The sequence below is a fragment of the Dermacentor andersoni genome, chromosome 8, assembly GCF_023375885.2.
Source record: "Dermacentor andersoni chromosome 8, qqDerAnde1_hic_scaffold, whole genome shotgun sequence".
Taxonomy (NCBI): Eukaryota; Metazoa; Arthropoda; class Arachnida; order Ixodida; family Ixodidae; genus Dermacentor; species Dermacentor andersoni.
The window spans coordinates 84214467-84234895 of NC_092821.1; positions in this window are offsets into that span (position 1 = coordinate 84214467).

A 20429-nucleotide genomic window follows, 5' to 3' on the forward strand; every position below is an offset into this window, starting at 1 on the left:
CTTAAACCACAACATAGTGATGTCTGCGTTAAGAAACGGGAAAGGAACGTGCATTTATTTAGGCTCAAGATTAACTAGGCGCTAAATTATTGAGCGTGCCTAAAGCGTCTCCTCTGTTTCAAATCATAGTTCCGGTTTCCCGTTCGCGACCATACTCCACGATCACCTTGCCGGATAAGTGGTGCGATTGCTCGCATCTTAAGCACTCGGGCGATTGATGAAACTCCACCGCGCCCACGTAGATGCAATTCTCGTTCACTGCCCGGGTCGCTGCCTTGCTTTGCGAACGAGCCGTTTCCGGTCTTCGTGTAATTGGGCCGACGCTTTCGAAGACTATTGTTTAGTTTGACGATGCCGAGCTTTCATGAAATTTTGTTCACGGGCCTGGGACTATTCCGGGCCAATATTCCGCGTGGCCTCTGCGAACATCTTCCTTCACTGCTGTAGAATTATCCACCAGAAACGCCGCCCCATCACCGCCCACGTGACCACTCAGGTGCTGGAAATGGCGCTCACAATGGCGCGCAGCAGACGGCGCTGAAGGGCGTCAAGCACAATGCTAAACAGGGTTTCGAGGAATACCAGTTCGTAATTAGGCGCCCCGTCACTCTAGTCCAGTGGAAATATAATCAAAAGAAACGAATGGCAAGCTGTCACAACAACATGCATTTGTGTCATTTGAATTAAAAATTGAGCATTCATCGCTACTCTCTGTATTGTTCATATTTTACTGCGCTTGTTTCAGCCCAAGTATTATATTTTCCTCTATGTACAATCTGGCGAAAAAATTCCTGCACTTTTCTAATGCAATTTTTTCATACATCTTGCACAACCCTGACAACGGTAATGCAATTGGAATGCATTTTCACTGGCACTAATTGAGAGGCCAGAGGATGTGTGCACTGCCACTTTGTTTAATTATAGTTATTGTTGAAGAATATAAGATCATAAAGCGCTCTCACGGAAAGAATTTTGTTTGTGAGTGATACCTATGCCATCTTCAAAAGAGACCATACTCACAACTGCGCGGTCACTTATTACGATTTACCACATGAAGTATTGGTCGGTGAATGACATGAATGAGCGTATGACGTGAATTAGGACAAGTAGACGTTCCTTTGCTACCAGCACTCCGATGTCAGCAACTTATATGAACAATGTGCATGAAGAATGTTCTCCAGTTTCTGAAAGACGACCTCGACGATACTTCAAAAAAGTTCCCTTCCGTAGAACTCGAGCGATTTCCCCGTCGATTCTACTTCAGGTTACGTGAAAGTTGCTCCAAGTCAGAGTGGGCACATACCCAATTCACTCATCTCGCTGGTCGCTAAATTGTTTCTGTGAAAGGCGTTCATTGAAAAGCGCCACATACCCAATGCATTTGTAGTGCAGCTTGCGAAAGCGTGGGATTGCTGTCATTGAGGAGGCCTTGAGACATGGATTTGATTACGCGCGCCACCGGAGATATTTAATGGATTTTTAAGCGTTAGCAGGCTTAGGGTCTTCGCGCATTTTCTGTGGGCTGTCTGCCTATTTATCCATAATCATCCCGCTATGTATGTTACTACGTGTGCTTAACACCGTTTTCCCGCCTGCTTGGCTGCGCAACAAAGAGATTGGTTACGTTCGGCTATTCATCGAACACCTTTAATGCCAACGTTTTCGAAAGCTGTACAAAGAATAAATACACTAGCTATCTTCCGCTTTTCAATGAGCCTCTCGAGAACTTGGGTTACTGATTACGTGGCACAAAGTGCACGGCAAGTAGGACAACAATTATCGGCGTTCCCAGGCCCCGGAGCACTACAGTTTTAAGGTTTAAGGGCCCTGTGTCACAGAGAATCCGGTGTCGGCTTCCAGCATAGGAAGTCGTTCCGGCAAAACGATTTTCGAACTCATAAGCAGGCCGTCCAGCTAGCGCAATGAAGTTACTTACCCATTTTTTTTCTCAAGCTAGAAGACGTAGAAAAATCGTAAAGCACGACAAACGCACAACCTACAGACATGAGAGCCCTCGGATTGTAATTTGAATGTAAGAGAAAACACATTCTGTTACGCGAAAACTCACACCCCTTTCCCTTCGTTTTAACCATTCGCAGACCAGCGACGGCGCGTTAATATCTAGGAATCCACGGAACGACGTGCCCGCTTCCTCGAAACCCTTCTAGATGGCGCTCGCTTCCACCGTAATGCGGATGACGCAAGAGGCCACGTTTCTACCAGAAAGCCCGCCTTCGTGCATATCATTTGCCGCGGCCGTTTCCGGTAAACATCACGGTTGGACACGCTGCCATTTTGCCCGAAAGCGTGAGAAGCAGTCAGAGATATTTGAATGCTTTCGCGTTCCACTCCTAAACGCGATGCTCAAGCGGCCTCCTAATTGTTTCGTCTGCGACGGCACGCGTGGATTTATCGGCAGCGTCACTGGATGGAGCAGCGTGGCCACAAGACGGAACGAGAGAAGAGCCTAATTTACGCTCGGCGCATTTTTACGCATTCGCACGCAGCGGCGTTTCCATGCACCTCGGAGCCCACGCACAGGCGTCGCGACGGCTGCGCTAGATCGCGCCCAGTGTTCTTAGCGAAGCGCGAGTCCCGTTGTAGTAAACGTCTCACAGGCAACTGTTTTCGACAGTGGAGACAGGTTGTGTTGCTATATTAATCCAATGCTAACCCGTTACCGCCGACAGTCATCGCGAGATGGGCCCTGCCACAATTCTTTTATATTCCTTTTTTCAGTTGAATCTACGCTCTCAAAGTACAAAATTTTAGTATTTTTAGCACTCGCCCTATAGCGTAGCTATTGTAGTGTTCTCCTTTACCACTACCTAATCCATCTGCCATCGAATACCAATTTGCAAGGTTTACGACATGAGCTGAATTGGGGTGAGCAAGAAGCGGTAACGGTAACTATGGAACAATAACACCATCGCAAAATATCAGTCGTAACTCCGTCAACGTCCGTTGTCATCCTTCACGCTTCTTGACACTCTCGTTTTTACGGAAAGTTTGATGGCGCATATCTCCAATATGGCGTCATTCTGTCTGGCAATTCATTCCAAGTGGACACGCCCCACAAGCTCACCGGTTATAATTCGCAAATTGATATATAATAAATATTAGTTCAGAATATAATTAGTGACGTTTTGTTAATTACTTGACTCCGTGTTCTGATATTCTTGCTAGTAATGTCCACTTCTCTGAATAATTAAAATCAAGGACTAGAATTATGTTATCTGCAGGCGGGTTATTTTTATCAGTTCCGTAAAACTTAAAAATGATGGCCCTGCAGAAATGGGCACACCATATATGCATGCAATCGAAATCAGCCCCCCTATTCAAGCCTGCACCACTATCACAAATATTTCCCATCCGGTAGCCTCCTTTCTTGGAAAGTATTATAGGGATGTTCGTGCAGCTGTGTCTAGGTATATAGTTGTATAAGGACGATTTCTTTGATACGTTCTGAAGATTTTCCATGACATTCATTTTAGCTACTAAAAATTTCTGTATAGTGCCTCTTTTTAGACGCATACAGTTATTTTCTTAACTCACCCGATATTGTGCCAATTCTCAATGGTTGCTTTATCCACTATTAGAGGATAGTTTCCACGGCACGTTCAGCTACTTCAGTTGAATTGTCATTAGGGAGAATTCATTATAGTGACTCTCAGAATTTACAGTTTCCGCAATCTTGCAAGGCCAGATGTTCACGTTGGGGTGCATTATTGCAATTGGGGTTTAATTGGTGTCACATGCTGAAGCTATTGGCACTTTCCTTCTAGCTCCAAATGTTTTGTATATAATATATTTAATATTTATATATATTATAATATATTTTATCGTCCTTGTTTCTCCAGTAAGTCTCACGGTCATGAGCCAAGAGTTTAGGCGACAAAAAAAGCAGGAAGAATGAGAGCTGCCACAGAGATGTTTGCTCAGCCGTGCAGGAATTGAGAGATGGTTCCGGAGGGTTTCCTGAAGTTGTTCATAGGTTATCTTTATTCATTTGATCTGGACCATTTGACTAATTTGAGAATAATAGAAGTGACCTAGTACCATCCAAATCTTGGCCAATCCCCCACGGTAGGTGTATGCGTTCAGTGATCTACGACAGGGGTTGTACCTCACCGCGATTTGCTTTTTCGTTTCGGTTTTTTGTCGCTCCCCCTATCCTATAACATTTACCTGCCGGCTTCTTGACCAATCGCCTGTAGTGGGTAAGCGCCACAAATGAGGAACAACTAAGCAAGCGACCGGCGATCAAAGGAGAAGAAAAAGAAGCCAGTACTCAGCGAGGTCTCAGCCACGTGGTCACGGTTGCACGTGGTCACAGTTGCATACCCCACAAGTTGTATTTGTGCAAGCACAATTAACGCCTTTAAATGTTAGCCTTAGAGAAATAATTCCGCTTCATAGCTCTACAGGATCGCTCAAAATTGGATTTGCAGACATTTTTCCTAACAATGCAAAATTTCTGCCCACAACATATTTGAATGACCGTTTACAAGAATATTTGGCACGTTTCAAAATAAATGTAATAGCGACTGATGCTTCTTCGTGTGAAGAGAAGGCAGGCGTGGGTATCTACTCACCATCCTTCGATTGGTCTTTTTCACTTCGCCTACCAGATTACACATCAATTTCTCATGCCGAACTTCTGGCAATAGTTCTTGTCTTGAAGAAATTACCCGTTGATACTGCAAGAATTATTATCGTCACAGATTCTCTATCTGTATGCAGCGCACTTACTGCGTCTTCAAGATCGACAACATTGAACACGCTTTATTCATTAGCTCCGCCTCATTTAAGTTTAGTTCATATGGTATGGGTCCCAGGCCACCGAGACATTCATAATAATTAAATAGCCGATTCCTTGGCCCGAGCTTCTTTAAGAGGCCCTGTGATATCTGTGCTGCCGGCAACCACGCACGTCACTGCAGCCCGATATTGGCAATTTTCCTTGAGCGAAGACAAAAAAGCCCTGTCATCAGCAAAATGTACAAATTTTTTGCACCTAAATTATTCTTGGAACCGGAAATGGTGTCCTAACCGGAAATTCGAAGTTTCATTTACTAGGCAGCGTTGCCGTATTCCAACACTTAATTTTTACTTGCACATGTGTGGTCTGTCGGTATCCCCTCTATGCTACCTCTGCAATGAACCGGAATCGATAGATCATTTTTTATTATGTTGTCGGCGATTTTCTGTTCATCGAAAACTATGTCTAGAAATCCCACTTCAAAATTTAAGACAGCCTTTAAACAGCACTACTATTCTCTCCCTTGGAGCAATAGTATTGGGATACAGCCACAGGAACGTATGCCTAGCCATTTATAATTTTCTATGTGGCACAAAAAGAATGCCTTGTTAATAGTTCTTAGTTTCCACAATTGATTTACTTCTATCTACTTCAGTCTACGAAATTCAAAAATATAAAAGCACAAATACACAGTTTAAATCCTTGTAATATTGTTATTCAAAAATTTAGCTTACCCAAGTTTAAGTATATGTATATTTTTAAATATTTTTTTCGTATACGTATCAACGCAAGGTTTACTATAGTATTGATCACTAGTTTTACTCATGTATTCACAGTTTATTTTTCATCTTGGATTATATATTTATTTTGCTTTTTGTGTTATTTATTATCCAAATCTTTTTATTCATTCAATCATATTACAACCCGATTCGTGGCCTATCCCCCATAGTGGGTTTATGCCATTTATTGAGGATTCATCGTCATCATCATCAGCCACAGCGTTTGCTCAAGGTTACTGCAGGATTAGGCCTCTTTCTAGCCACTCGAGTGAATCTTCGTGATTGCGGCACCAGAGATGGGTAAGTGAACTTTAATTATAGAGCTCAGTGTGCTTCCTCTTGTAACCAACGACGCCCCGACAGGTGTGACATTAACCCATACCGGTGTCGTGCTTAGCGTTGTGCTTTTAAAGGCAACGCACATGCCATTCGTGACCTATAAATACCGAGCCCGCAGCATTAAAGAATAAAAAAGATTATTGTTGTGGGAGAAGACAGACCCAAAGGGTGTAAATATTTTTAACCGCCTATTCTCCAGCCTAATCCACCTTCCTTTAATTTGTACCAACCTTAATCTACCATAACAGAGCATGGTTATTTCACCGACCCAGTTTATTATAGCTATGCATCGGGTACCAAAGCACATTGTGGACGTACCGGTCCCGAAAGACGCGGTGAACGTCGGCGACGTCACACAGTGACGTCACCAGTGTGTGACGTCACCCTCATACACCTTCACCCGTACGAAACATCACGGTGACGACGACGGCGAAACTCCGCCTGCAGTGTCCATATAATTGATGTCGCATAAATATACGCGACAATATATATATATGTAGCATATATATATATATATATATATATATATATATATATATATATATATTGTCGCGAAGCACTTTGAGCAGTAAGCGTTCGCGACTAGAACGTTGGAGCAGCGACGACAGGTAGTGTAGCCGACTGAGCACCGAAACAAGGTTGTTCTTTCTCGTCGTCGTTGTCTCTCTCCTAGCCACAGCCCCACTGCTCCCTATTTACAGTACAGTTATCTCCCCCGCGGAAAAGGAAGCCGTCCCGGCGACCTACGGGTAGGACAGCACAGGCGGATCATAATAGGGCTTGAGACGCTGGGCATGCACAATTTCGCGTCCACGATGGCGATGATCCAAATGTAGCTCGAGGGGTTCCACAATATAGTTGACTGGAGACGTTTGGTTGATCACGCGGTATGGGCCTTGGTACTTCGACGCGAGTTTCGGCGACAGTCTAGTGGTAGAGGCTGGAACCCAAAGCCACACTAGCGAGCAGGAGCATAGGATACAGGAGCATTGGAACTTTGTCGATGGTGCTTCTGGTGTTGCTGGTCTTCTGACGTAAATATACGGGAAAGCTTGCGACACTCTTCTGCGTGGGCAGCAGCTTCGGATCGGGTAGTTGTTTCCGTGGAGTGAGAGCGGTACGGAAGGATAGTATCTATTGTGGAAAAAGGCTCGCGTCCGTACAGGAGAAAGAAGGGCGAAAATCCCGTGGTAGTCTGCGTGGCGGTGTTGTAAGCATAGGTCAGGAAAGGTAGAACATGGTCCCGTTCGGTTTGGTCGGTTGCAACGTACATGGCCAGCATGTCACCAAGAGTGCGATTAAAGCGCTCGGTCATGCCATTATTCTGCGGATGATACGCAGTAGTGGTGCGATGAATGATGCGGCATTGTTTAAGGAAAGCCTCGATGACGTCGGAGAGGAAGACGCGGCCTCTGTCACTGAGTAATTCCCTGGGAGCTCCGTGGAGAAGGATGATGTGGCGCAGGAGAAACCAGGCGACGTCACGTGCAGAAGCGCTGGACAAAGGGGAAGTTTCCGCATAGCGCTTAACATGGGCGATGGCCACGATTACCCAGCGACTGCCATCTGATGTCGTTGGCAGAGGTCCATAAATGTCGATGCCTACTCGATCAAAAGCACCTGCAGGGCAAGGCAAAGGCTGCAATGGGGCGGTTCAACGACGAGGGGGATCTTTACGGCGTTGGCAAACCAGACAGGAGCGGACATAATGATGAATGAATCGATACATCCCCCGCCAGTAGTAACGAAGGCGTAGACGTGCGTATGTCTTCAGTACCCCTGAATGCGCGTACTACGTACGCAGGTGTCGCGGGATGACAAGCAACCATTTGCGACCGTCCGGTAGGTAGTTGCGACGGTACAAGAGCCCGTCGCGAATGGAGAAGTGATGTGCTTCGCGACGTAATGCGCGATTGGTAGTGGGTGTCGATGGGCTGGACAAGAAACGCAGCATGGACACAATCCATGGGTCTTTCTTCTGCTCCAGCAGAATGTCCGTGGCCGCAATGGAAGACTAGGACAATGAGGCCTTCGGGAAGCTTGCCTCGTCTGTTAGTGGCGAACGAGACAAGGCATCCGCATCCGAATGTTTTCGGCCAGAACGATACAGCACGCGAATTTTGTACTCCTGCAGTCGAAGGGACCATCGAGCAAGACGACCGGACGGTTCTTTTAAGGACGACAGCCAGCACAGCGAATTGCGGTCAATTATGACGTCAAACGGGCGGCCATAAAGATACGGACGGAATTTGCTTATGGCCCAAATTATAGCCAGGCATTCCTTTATGTGACAGAATAGTTCGATTCAGGTTTAGTGAGTGCACGACTGGCGAAGGCAACGACGTACTCATCGAAGCCAGCCTTTCTCTGAGCGAGAAGGGCCCCAAGGCCAACGCCACTGGCATCCGTGTGTATTTCAGTTGGAGCACTTGGGTCGAAATGGCGCAGGATTGGTGGTGACGTCACGAGACGACGCAACTTTGTGAAGGCGGCATCGCAATCTGGTGACCAGGTTGAAAGGTTATGGCCACCATGAAGAAGCTGCGTTAAAGGTGCTATTAGAGTGGCAAAATTGCGGATGAAACGCCGAAAGTAGGACGCTAATCCAATGAAGCTGCGCAGTTCTTTCAAAGTCGTTGGTCGGGGAAACTGGGCAACAGCTTGTAGTTTCGCCGGATCAGGGAGTACACCTTCTTTCGATACGACATGGCCGAGGATGACCAGCTACCCGGCAGCGAAGTGACACTTCAAGTTAAGCTGGAGGCCAGCATCGGCGATGCACTTTAGGACGCGTTCAAGTCGAAGTAAGTGGGAAGGAAAGTCCGGTTAAAAGATAACGATGTCGTCCAGATAACACAGGCATATCTGCTATTTGAGGCCGCGCAAGATGTTGTCCATCATTCTTTCAAATGTGGCAGGCGCATTACACAGGCCACATGGCCATCACGGTGAATTCAAATAAACCGTCAGGTGTGATGAAGGCCGTTTTCGGACGGTCTGACTCAGCCACTGGCACTTACCAATACCCGAATCGTAAGTCTAAGGATGAGTAGAATTCGGCGCCTTGGAGGCAGTCTAGCGCGTCGTCAATACGGGGTAGCGGATAAACGTCCTTGCGTGTGATCTTATTAAGTAGCCGGTAGTCCACGCAAAAGCGAATGGTGCCATCTCTCTTTTTTACCAGCACTACAGGAGAAGCCCAGGGACTGTGCGAAGGTTGTATGACACCGCGTTGGAGCATGTCTGCAACTTGCTCAGCGATCACGCTACGCTCCGTGGCGGATACACGATACGGCCTGTGGCGTAAAGGCGCATGGTTGCCGGTGTCGATGTGATAGACAACAGTGGAAGAACGGCCTAAGCGAGATTGTTGTAGGTCGAACGACGTGCGAAAGCTTTCTAGAAGATGGACGATCTGGGCGTGCTGCGCTGGTGTGAGGTTGGGATCAATACACTGGTAAAATGTTGGGTCACACGGCGGCGTGGGAGGAGAAACTTGAAGGGCCAGAGCGTCAACTGGAGGAGAAGCCGGGTCGTCAGCCACATCGTAAAGGAAGCTTGGCTCGATTCCGTCGGCATAACCAAAACACGCATTGTGGAGCAGCCTAGCAGGGCAAGGAAACAGGTTCAATACAGAAAGTGCGCTTGAACCTTGTCGAATGGCAAGAAGGGCAAAGGGAACCAAGAAAGGATGGCGGCAAGCAACAAGCTTAGACGGCGTGAAAAGAACTGTGGAGTCGGAAAACCGAACGCAGGAAACGGGTACAAGTGCGGCAGAATATGGAGGAATCTCGGTGTCGGCGTTGACGAACACACGCCCGGAAGTGTCATCACTATCTTCAAAAACGTTGGTGCCGAATGGCGACAGCGCAAGTTCAGCACGGGCACACTCTATAACGGCATGATGAGAGGACAGAAAGTCCCATCCTAAAGTCATGGCATGGGAGCAGCGAGGCAGAACAACGAACTCAATAAGGTATAAAGCGCCGCTTATAACAACACACACGGTACACTTCTCTAAGGGTTCAATCGGCGCAGCGCTTGCTGTACGTAATGAAATGGCTGAATAAGTCGTCGTGACTTTTCTAAGGGTAAGACGAAGTTGGTCCGAAATCACTGATATTGCTGCTTCCGTGTCTACAAGCGCATGAACGGCAATGTCTTCTGCATAAACTTCAAGGACGTTCGCAGGAAATAAATGAGGTCTTGAGGAGTTCGCTGAGATCGCAGTTCTTGCCTCCGGAACTGCGGTCCTTAGTTTTCCTCTCGGATAGCTTCAGGACGACGGATAAGTGGCGACAGAGAACGCCGACGGGGAGAAGGATACCGACGGGTATTGTAGGGTAGGGAAAGCGGAGACGAGGCTTCGAAGGGCTGAGCGGCAGTAGCAGAACGGGACGGAGAGTCGAAACCGTTACTTTGTGCCCTCGGAGAATCCGAAGGATACCATCCACGCCGGCGGCAAAGCCGTGCTACATGCCTAGGTAGGCCGCACGAATAACAGATTGGCTGATTGCCATGGGTGCGCCATGGATTGAGAACGGCGGGCGGAGACTGTTGGAAATATTGGCGAGGTGGGCGCACGGGCTGCTGTGGCGGCCAGTAGGTGCTTGGGGAGGCAGGAGAATATGTTGCAGCGGCTTTCGGAGGTGAGGGAAAGGCGCTGGTAAGTCTGGATTGATTACCTGCAGAAGGAGGCCTTGGATTAGCGACAACGGCAGCGTACGTAAGTGGCAGAGGCGTAGGAGGTGGTTGATGAGAAAGTGGTACTGCGTTAGCGACTTGTTCTTGTATCATGTGACGGAGATCTGGAGACAAGCACGGCTCTGAGGCTGGAGCGACTGGCAGAAGAGAGAGTTGGCGTGCCACTTCTCGTACAAATTGCTTGCTTCTGTCGAAAATTTCTGAACTGCAAGGAGTAGAAGTGACACCATCACTCAGAGCTGAAAGCGCGACGTCCGGAGCGAGTGCTTGGCACGTGGAAAGCCGTTGTTTGCGCAGCTCCTCATAGCTCTGGCAAAGCGTTATGAGGTCGTTGACTGTCTGAGGATTCCTTGCCAAGAGCATTTGGAAGGCGTCATCTTCTATGCCTTTCAAGATGTTCTTGACCTTGTCATCTTCGGTCATATCTGGGTCGATACGCCGGCAGATGTCAACTACATCTTCAATGTAGCTCGTAAAAGTTTCGCCCTTTTGTTGGGCACGACAGCGAAGCTGTTGTTCAGCCCGAACTTTTCGCACAGCAGGGCGACCGAATACTTCTTGAAGTGCTAATTCTAATTCTAATATTCCCCTTAAATACAGATTGATTTTGGTGTGTAATCTTGGCGATGCTCCTAAGGATTCTACGAAAGAGACAAACAAAATTCCATTTGCTTGTGGGTGCTAGCGCTCAAGCCTGTTTTTGAAATCAAGCATGCTTGAAACGAATGATGAACGAGACACGCAGACGTATAAACGCCGTGAGCAAAGGAGACGAAATAAGGACAACGGTCCTTAGTGGCTGGACATGATAAATGGGCGATATAAAATTTGCGTAAAGCTGTTGCGTGGATAACAAGGGCATTTCTAAACCCGTATTTGAAGATTACATACACAATTCAAGGGCGTGGATCTTAGCCTAATTTCGGAATGCTTTATATGTATTAAGTGCAGCAGACGAAATTAAATGATAGCATTTATTCCTGCTTTGGAAAGTTTGTAAAATATATTTAGGTTTCTTTATTATTTTGCTATGATTTATTTAAAAAATATATTACAATATAATCGTAACACTGTTTCTAAATGACTGTGAAGAAATAACCATGCAGACGCTGGTGCCAGTGTCCACAAATTATATTTTTTTTAGTCAAGCTCCCTCAATAAGGCGAAAGACTTATTCCAACTGGTCCTCTACTCACGCACTGTCATAGAGCTGGTCGTGCCGTCATCGTCTTTAGTGAGCGGACCATTGTGGCACGTAGTAGTGCACTACAACTGGACTAAGTTCGTTCTTCCTAATTCAACAAATTTCATCAAAATTAGTGCAGTAGTTGCGCGAAGAAAAATCCTGCTTTTAATTAATTCAAATGATACCTCCCTATATGAAACTTCCTCAAAATTGATACAAATTTAACCTAATCGAAATATCTTATGAAATCGGTTGTGTTTTTTAGGCTGTTGCATATTACGAAGCATTGGTTGAGCGAATTAGAAAATTTGTTGCAATAGCGCAGAGAGAGGAATATATTGGTTGATTAGAGGGTTAAAAATAGAGGCACAGTCTACTTAGCCAAAATAATATTTTGATAGAAATATTGTGGTTCTCAGTGACGAAGAGGAACGTATAGGCAAGAAAGCACTTCTGTTCTGCGGCACCGTTTGCCTGGTTGCGCTGTTCATAGGTCTGCTTTTCTGGACGTCCAGATTGGGTGATGCTGTTTTGGTCGGGATGAGTGTTTCTACTCAAAGGCCAATAAAACCCGACGAAATACGGATAAATGATGCCGATAACTGAAGACAGCGAATGCAAAACGAAACTGTGGACGACAATAGCCACACTCAGTGCGCTATCAATAAAGCCAACGATGTGGTTTGATGGTCCCGTGGGACAATATTCTGCATGTACGATATGACGAATATTTATGCTCATGAGCATAAATTTCCTGAGACTTAATTTCTTACGGATATAGATCCCACAAATGCTCTGCTTTAACAGCGGTAACCATTTAACAGGTCATAAACGCCACGTTAATTTACGATGACATCTTAATTACTGCTGCCGCTTAGCGTGTGCGTTGGCGTTATGTTTTATTGGAAATGTTGCTTAGCGAAGAATTATACCTCCACTAAATACTGAGGAATCACTTTCATTTTTCACGTGGACTGATCTCTTAAACGGCCCTAGTTTTTTTTTTTTTTTAACTTCCAGAGTCCGCGCCGCCCGGTCAGTCAGACGGTAGGTATCTCACCTGGTAGGGCACAGGAGACCGGCTAGTAGAGCGAAGAATTGATCCACAGAATATTCCGAGTTACCTAACCTTCCTTCTGTGTAAATAAAAAAAAAATGTCGGATCATTACGCAAATTTTTAAAAATGACCTCGCCTCATACGAATCTTTGAAGCCTCCAGGTGTCGTAATGACTAAGGGAATATATCGAATGGCTCTTTGTTTCTTTATAGATATCATCAAATCTCTTTTATCCGTGCTACACCTCTTTTGCGGAAATGATTATGTGCCACCGAATTCCGCGCCCTACATAAGGCGAAAGCATGAAGCATTGTTAATGTCCGAGAGCCCCATTTTCTCACGTATTATGAATTTGTCCCCACATAGAGCATGAAACATGAAGCACAGTGTCTGCTGAAGTTTATCTATAATCCCCACCGAGATCCAAATGGAATCGCGTATATGATATGTAATTATATGTACGTATTGACACGTGTACTTGTTTATCTTTCTCGGGCGACCGCGTTTCACGGTCGAAACAAATGTTATCGCTCGGCTTAGAACGCGCCTGCATGTATCGTAAGTTTCTGGAATGTTATCGATGGTTCTATTCGCTGTCCATGGTCACCTGACCTTGCGTAATCTGATTGCATGTATGCGCGACGCGACCTGCGTAGAACTTTCTGGAAGTCACGCAGGCACCTTCGATTTTTCTGGAACCTTTGATGACTCAGGTATAAAACCTGATGCGCTTGCCCGGCAGATCAGATTTCGATGATCACCGACTGTGTTCGCCGCTATCGTTGTGCTTTGAGTGTAGCATGTTTTTACGGGCACAGGTTTGCCCAATAAAACTTAGTTTCGTCATTCACAGTTTTGGTACTGTGTTCTTTACCGTCACTACTACGTGACATCTGGTCAAGGTGCTTCGCCGTTCAAGTCCCGGACGCCCCAACAAAGCCGGGATCTAAGCCTGAACCAAGAAAACAACAGCAACGTCACCAACAAACAGAGGTAACCGCAGACTGCAAGGACTGCCCGTGGAACACGGACTTTTGCCTCAGACGGCCAGGAAGATTGTCGCCAAGTCAGCAGCAACAATGGCAGCTTCAGCGTCCGCCATTATTCTTCAACAACCCATGGAGCCGCCCAGCTTCCGTGGAACTTCGTCATACGATCCGAGAACCTGGCTCAAGAATTTCGAAAGAATCTGTACCTCTGAGGATAAGCTACGCCACGCGTACTTCTTGAAAGATGCCGCGAAAACATGGTTGAAGAATCGGGAGTCCACCCTTACAACGTGGGACCTGTTCCGCACTAACATCCTGAGGACTTTTACCTGCGTCGTTAGGAAATAAAGGTTCGCAATTCTGTTGGAAGCTCGAGTGCAGCTATATAACGAGAACGTCGCCATCTCTACCGAAGAAATGAGCCGTCTATTTCACCGCGCCGACCCGGAAATGCTGGAGAAAAAAATGAGGCGTGGTGTAAAGCAAGAGCGTTTCGCCGGAATGAAATGATGCCCACCGAAGACCGTCGAAGAGTTTCTCCTCGAGGCCAGCAGCGTCAAGAAAACCCTGAAAACACGGAACCGACAATTCAACCGCCGCATGAGCTTAACCAACTACGCCGCAGTTCAATCAGTAGGCACCGACGACCTGCGTGAGACTGTCAGAGCGGTCGTGCGGGAGGAGCTTGAGAAGTTCTTTCATTCGACGCAGCTTCATTTAGCATCTATTGCAGAGGTCGTCCGCGAGTAGATTTAGCAGTCACTTCGAGTCCCCAAATCACTGCGGTTTCGGCCGGAAGCAATGACCCTTAGACCCTTAGTAAGCAACGCCTTAGTCCGCCGTCAAGCTCCCCCTTCCGCACCTGCGCCAGGGACCGATATGCCACAGTTCCGGCGTTCGCCGCCAGCTCGCCCTCCCGTCGCCCAGTGCAGCTCCCCGAAGAAGACAGATGAGAGGCGCCCTCCAGACAACCACCTGCTCTGCTGCCACTGCGGAGAAGTGGTCCACGTCTACCGCCGGTGCCCGTACTGCGACTTGAGATAGTGAGGCTGCGCTGCCAACGCGCCGTGGCCGCAACTTCGTGAACGGCCTCGTGATATCGGCGACTACATCGCCGAGCGAAAGTGGAGACTCCGACGACCTACGCGTTTGCCATAGCCAAGACGCTACCTGTTGCCACAGAGCAGACCATAAACTGGCCCAGCCGGAGCCGGTCCGTAAGCCCCTTTCCGGAAAACTAAATGCAGCAACCAGGTGAGGTGTGGTTGGTGTACGTCGAAATACCGAAGATCCTCCTCCGATGATGGCGACGGTTGAAGACATATCTCCACGACGTCATAACGACAGGTCGTCATCCCGACAAATCATCGAAGCCAAGGATACGCCCACAAAAGAATGCCTGACGTCTACACTGCCATCTACAGAACAGCCCGATGCAGCCATAATGCGATGCCATGACCCAACTGCAATGCACGACGACAATAATGCACCTCGACGGGCTTCTCAACGGCCAGAACGCCACCGTTCAAGTACACAGAGGAGCCGACTAAACTTCATCAGTGTACCCTTCGCCGCCAAGCTTAAGAAAGCCAAGACGACGTGGAATGGTCCGCAGCTTCGGTTAGTTGCAGGAATCCTTATAACGAGGACTGGAATCTGCATAGCAAGAGTTACAGTGCTTGACCGCACCTACACTGCGACCTACTTTTTCCTTGAAGAGTCCCCACACGGCGAAATTCTCGGCATGGACTTTATGAATCATCGCGGCGGTCAGTGACCTAAAGTCAAAGTCGATAACACTGTCCAGAGACCAAGCCAAAGCACCGGAGACAACTTCCAGTCAGCGCGCTTTGAGAGTACTTGAAAACAAAGTCAGCATCTCGCCTCGCTCCAACATTGCCATTCCGTTGGCACGGGAACACTCGCAGACCTAGAAGGTGTCATCTAGGTCGACGAACGTTTACTGCTCGACTTTGAAATTCTCGTTGAAAGAGGGATCGCTCGACTGCACAGAGGAAAAGCGGGAGTGATGCTGACAAACTTCAGCCAGGAGTTCAATCACATCGACAAGGGCGCGATGATAGCATACATCGATGAAATTGTGGAAACCCGAAAAGAGTTTGTCCTCTCGGATTCTGCCGCATCCACCACGACGACCATAGTTTCCGAACCAGCCTTCGACATAAATCCATGTCTCCCCATGACTAAGCAGCACAAACACTGCTTTTTCGACGTCATCGAAGATTGGGCAAACGCCAGTTGCAAATCATAGCACAAAAACCGAAGAGTGTGCTATACAACTCCACCAGAGCCCTTACGGAGTTTAGACGCAAGGACGTGAAGCTATAAAGCAACAAATCGTTAAAATTTTGGGCGACGACATCACTCAGCCGTAGAAAAGCCGGTGTCCATCTGCTGGTCTTTGTGAAGAAAAAGGACGGCACCCTCCACTTCGGCGTCGATTATTGTAGAGTGAACAGTATAACAAAAAAGGACGTATACTTCTTTTCACGGAGAGACGACGCATCGGATCTGCTCTGGAACGCTAAATACTTCTCGTCGATGGATGTGAAAGTGCCTTCTGGCAAATTGTCGTCGACAAGAGGGATCGCAAAAAGACCGCCACCGTTACGCCGGACAGCCTCTATGAGTTCAAAATCATTCCATTCGGACTGTGCTTCGCGCCTGGAATGTTGCATCGTGTGATGGGCACGGTTTTCGGAGGGTTGAAGTGGCACATCTGTTTCGTCTACTTAGATGAGTCGTCTTGGCCGGGAATTTCGACGATCACCTTATATGGCTTGGGGCTGTTCTAGAGGGCAGCAAGTAATCAGCGCTCACTCTCAAGCCGGAAAATTGCCGCTTTGCCAACGACGAGTAGTGCAGTGGTGACGTCTGTGCGCTTCTTACTGGCGCTTCATCAAGCACTTTTCACTCGTCGCAGGGCCATTGACTCATCTCGATTAATCCGACATCGAGTTTAGCTGCGGGACGCCGCAAGCTAAAACATTTGAAGAACTGAAACGACGCCTGCATTCGACACCCATGCTTGTACACATTTACGATGACGCCGATGACGCCGTACACATTTACGATGCAAGGCACGTCGGGCCCGGCGCAGTTCTTGTACAGTAAAATGACGGACTAAAAAGTGTCTTTGTTCAAGCTAGCAGATCGGTATCGAAAGCGGACGCCGATTTGTTCAACTAGGTAGAAAGGATGCCTCGCCATTTATTGAGCAACGGCAAAATTTGGCTCATGCCTAAAGGGCAGGCCCCTCAAAGTCATAAGCGAACCGCACCCATTGTGGTGACTGATGGCCTTCGAGGATCTTTCAGGACACATTTCACAGTGGAGCCTCAGGCTGCAAGAATTGGATACCACAGTGATTTACAAGTTCGAACATTAACAGTTCCATGCTGATTGCCTCTTTCGGGGCCGCAACGAGCCACGACTGCAAGACGAAGAAGGCGACAGCACATTGCTATGAACAGCTGACGTTGAACTAAGAAGCCTTGTGGAATACTTGGAAGACCTGACCGACTTAGCCCCGACGGTGTTTAAGCGTGGACTGTCATCGTTTACACTGCGGAAACACATCCTCGCATGGAAGACCTTCTCTACAGTTCGTGCAAGCTACCTTCTCTTGGTGGCTTCAGCACTTCGGCCACAAAACTTTCAAGCCCTGCATGATGATCACACAGCCGAGTACCAAGAGTGTTCCCGTATACTCGCAAGGATACAATAGTATTATTGGCCACGCATCCCCACCGACGTCAATTGCTACGTAAAGACATGCCGAGAGTGTCAGCGGCGGGAACGTCACCAATAGGACTAGCGAGATTGCTTCAGTCTGTTGCGCGGTTAGTGCCGCGGGGCACAGGCACGCAGGGACAGAGCGATACGTACAGCCACTTGTTTAGACAAAAAGAGAATGACCCTATTTTATTGGGTCCGAACATATATAGAGACACACACACAGGTCACAGGGGGCGCCACACTCTGGTGGCAGCCTAACAAACAGGGCTGAACTGTGGTGACCTCTACATCTCCACCCTTGAAGCATTGAAGGTTAGACGGGAGGGACTCGGGAAGCCAAACGCCTCAAAAGTTTCACAAGTTCAAACAGGCCGGCCGTAACGTGTTTATGTCACACCGTCACTGCACTCCCTGACTGCAGGGGACTGTTGCACAGACTGTACGAGGAGGACCGTTGGTTCCACAATGTGGGCAGGCTGAGGTTCCTGACAGTGAACTTACAGCAGTGATGGTAGTTCCTCTCCAGAGGCAGTAGGCCCAAAAGGCACTAGGTGACGCCGGTTGTGCTGTCGGGTGCCACCTCGCTCCGTTTCGACCACGTAGCTTCTTGGTCTTTGCCCCGGACTGAGGACCGTAGCCTGCACTTGATCAGGTCGCACCCAGACACGCTGACCTGTTTGGAGGGGCGGTAAGTCTCGAGCTCCATGATGCCTGTTGTTGTTGTCGGCCTGCTTCTGCTTGTAAGCCACATCCTTGGCGACGACATCTTTGGTTGGCGGACAGTTGGGACGTAGCTGGGAGTCTTGCTTTGGGACTCTGGTTTTGACTTGACGTCCCATGAACAGCTGGGCTGAAGTAAAGCCGTCGACTCCTGGAGTATCCCGATAGCTGAGCAGAACCAGATGAGGATCTTTTGACTAGCGAACCAAGTCTTTAATTGTACGCATCATCCTCTCCGCCTCTCCGTTCGATAGAGCGTAGTGTGGACTGCTGGTCCCGTGGTTAAACCTGTATGACGCTGCAAACGCCGCGAACTCGTGCGACGAGAATGGTGGGCCGTTGTCTGACCTGACTTCTTGCGGGATTCCATAGCGGGCAAAGATGGATTTGAGAGCGTCGATGACTGCCTGAGCTGTCGTGCTCCTCAGGGTCACCACCTCAGGGAACCTTGAGTAATAATCCACCACCAGGAAGAACGTCTGGCCGTTGAGGTGGAACAAGTCCATCCCAAGGAATTCCCATGGATGTCCAAGTAGGGCCGTGGAGAGCAGGGGCTCGGCAAAGTTCACGCGAGTGAAAGTGAAGTTTTTAACACTGAAAAATACTCATTGGGGCATAAAAGGATTTCAGTATAATCTGAGTGTTGACGTCCAAAACAGCTGCAACAATATTTCGGTTGACTTTCAATGTTGAAACTCAACACGTCTCCAACAATGCGTCAATGGACTTTCAGTATCGACAAACAACTCATTTGACTTATAGACCAACGCGCTTTCAGTTTTGAGACTGAACACATCTTCAACAATGCTTCTATCGGCTTGCAACCGTGAAATACATCATAGTTTAAACAATACACGAATGATCTTTCAAATTGAAAGGCCCCATTGAGGTTTCGACAAAATGTCGTTGGCCAGTTATCAACACGTGTCCAGAAATTCCACAATAATGTTTCAACAATTTCTCAGTGTGCTTTCAATAAGATTTGTTGAACAATGACATTTCAATAACATATCAACAATTTTTGTAAGGGTAGACTTCAACCCACAGGGATATCTACATGGCCAGTTGCGATTATCTCTGTGACACAAGAACACCACGTTAATTTCCTGAGTCTAATTCCATTGCTAAAAAATACGTGCTCGCGTTTTCGAAATCATTTTAAAGCCGCTGTGTAGTTTAAATGTAACTATAAGTCATTTAATTCAGGCTCTGCCCCGCAATTCTATTTCCTCATTACCAAAAAATTGTACGTCAACCCCTACGTAGTTTTTCATTTAGGCTTTCACGCCCTTTCAACTTCTAACCACCGGCGCACTGGCTGATCCAACGTTGTAGGTAAGTGCCACGAAATAAGGACAAGCTAGCAACTTACCGCGCCCGAACGGCTACAACACCGGCGGTGTACAGTCTGCTGGCAGTCAACCGCTGTTAATAGCCTCTATATAATAAAGATCAACCTCCCTAACCAATCAGCCACCCACAATCTGCGCATCTGATTCGCCTTTTTCCTGACAATGCCGTGATGGCAGGTGAGTCGATTTCACCGTTCAACCCACCGCTTCCGCGTTACCATCACGAACACGTCGTCCGCTGGTTTGTCTGGGTCGAGCTTTGACATCCCTTTTGAGTATTCAACTCAACTGTTAGGCCCTGTAACTTTACGTGGCCGTGCACCTGCCCTTTCTTTCTCCGAGCATCATCATCATCAGCCTGGTTACGCCCACTGCAGGGCAAAGGCCTGTCCCATACTTCTTCAGCTACCCCGGTCATGTTGTATTCATATAGGAGGTTGTGGCGAAGTACTGCACCAGGGTGGCCAATCCTGCGCTGGTGAGGGACTGCGTTACCCGGTTCTGGTCACCGGGATCAGGCCGCACTCCAGGCCTGTTTATGCAATTTTATCAACACGGGGATTTTTTTTTTTCCGTTGGAAATTTGCGCGGCACCGGGATTCGAACCACGGTCCTTTTGCACGCGAGGCGCATGCTCTACTTCTACGCCACAGCTGTAGATTCCGAGTACCTACTCCTTTACTACGACCTGAGGTATTTCAGCGCGCCGGACACCCGACGCATCCGTTCACGGCTAGCTTATTTTGTTGAGCAGATTGGGTGAGGGAGAAAACGCGAGTT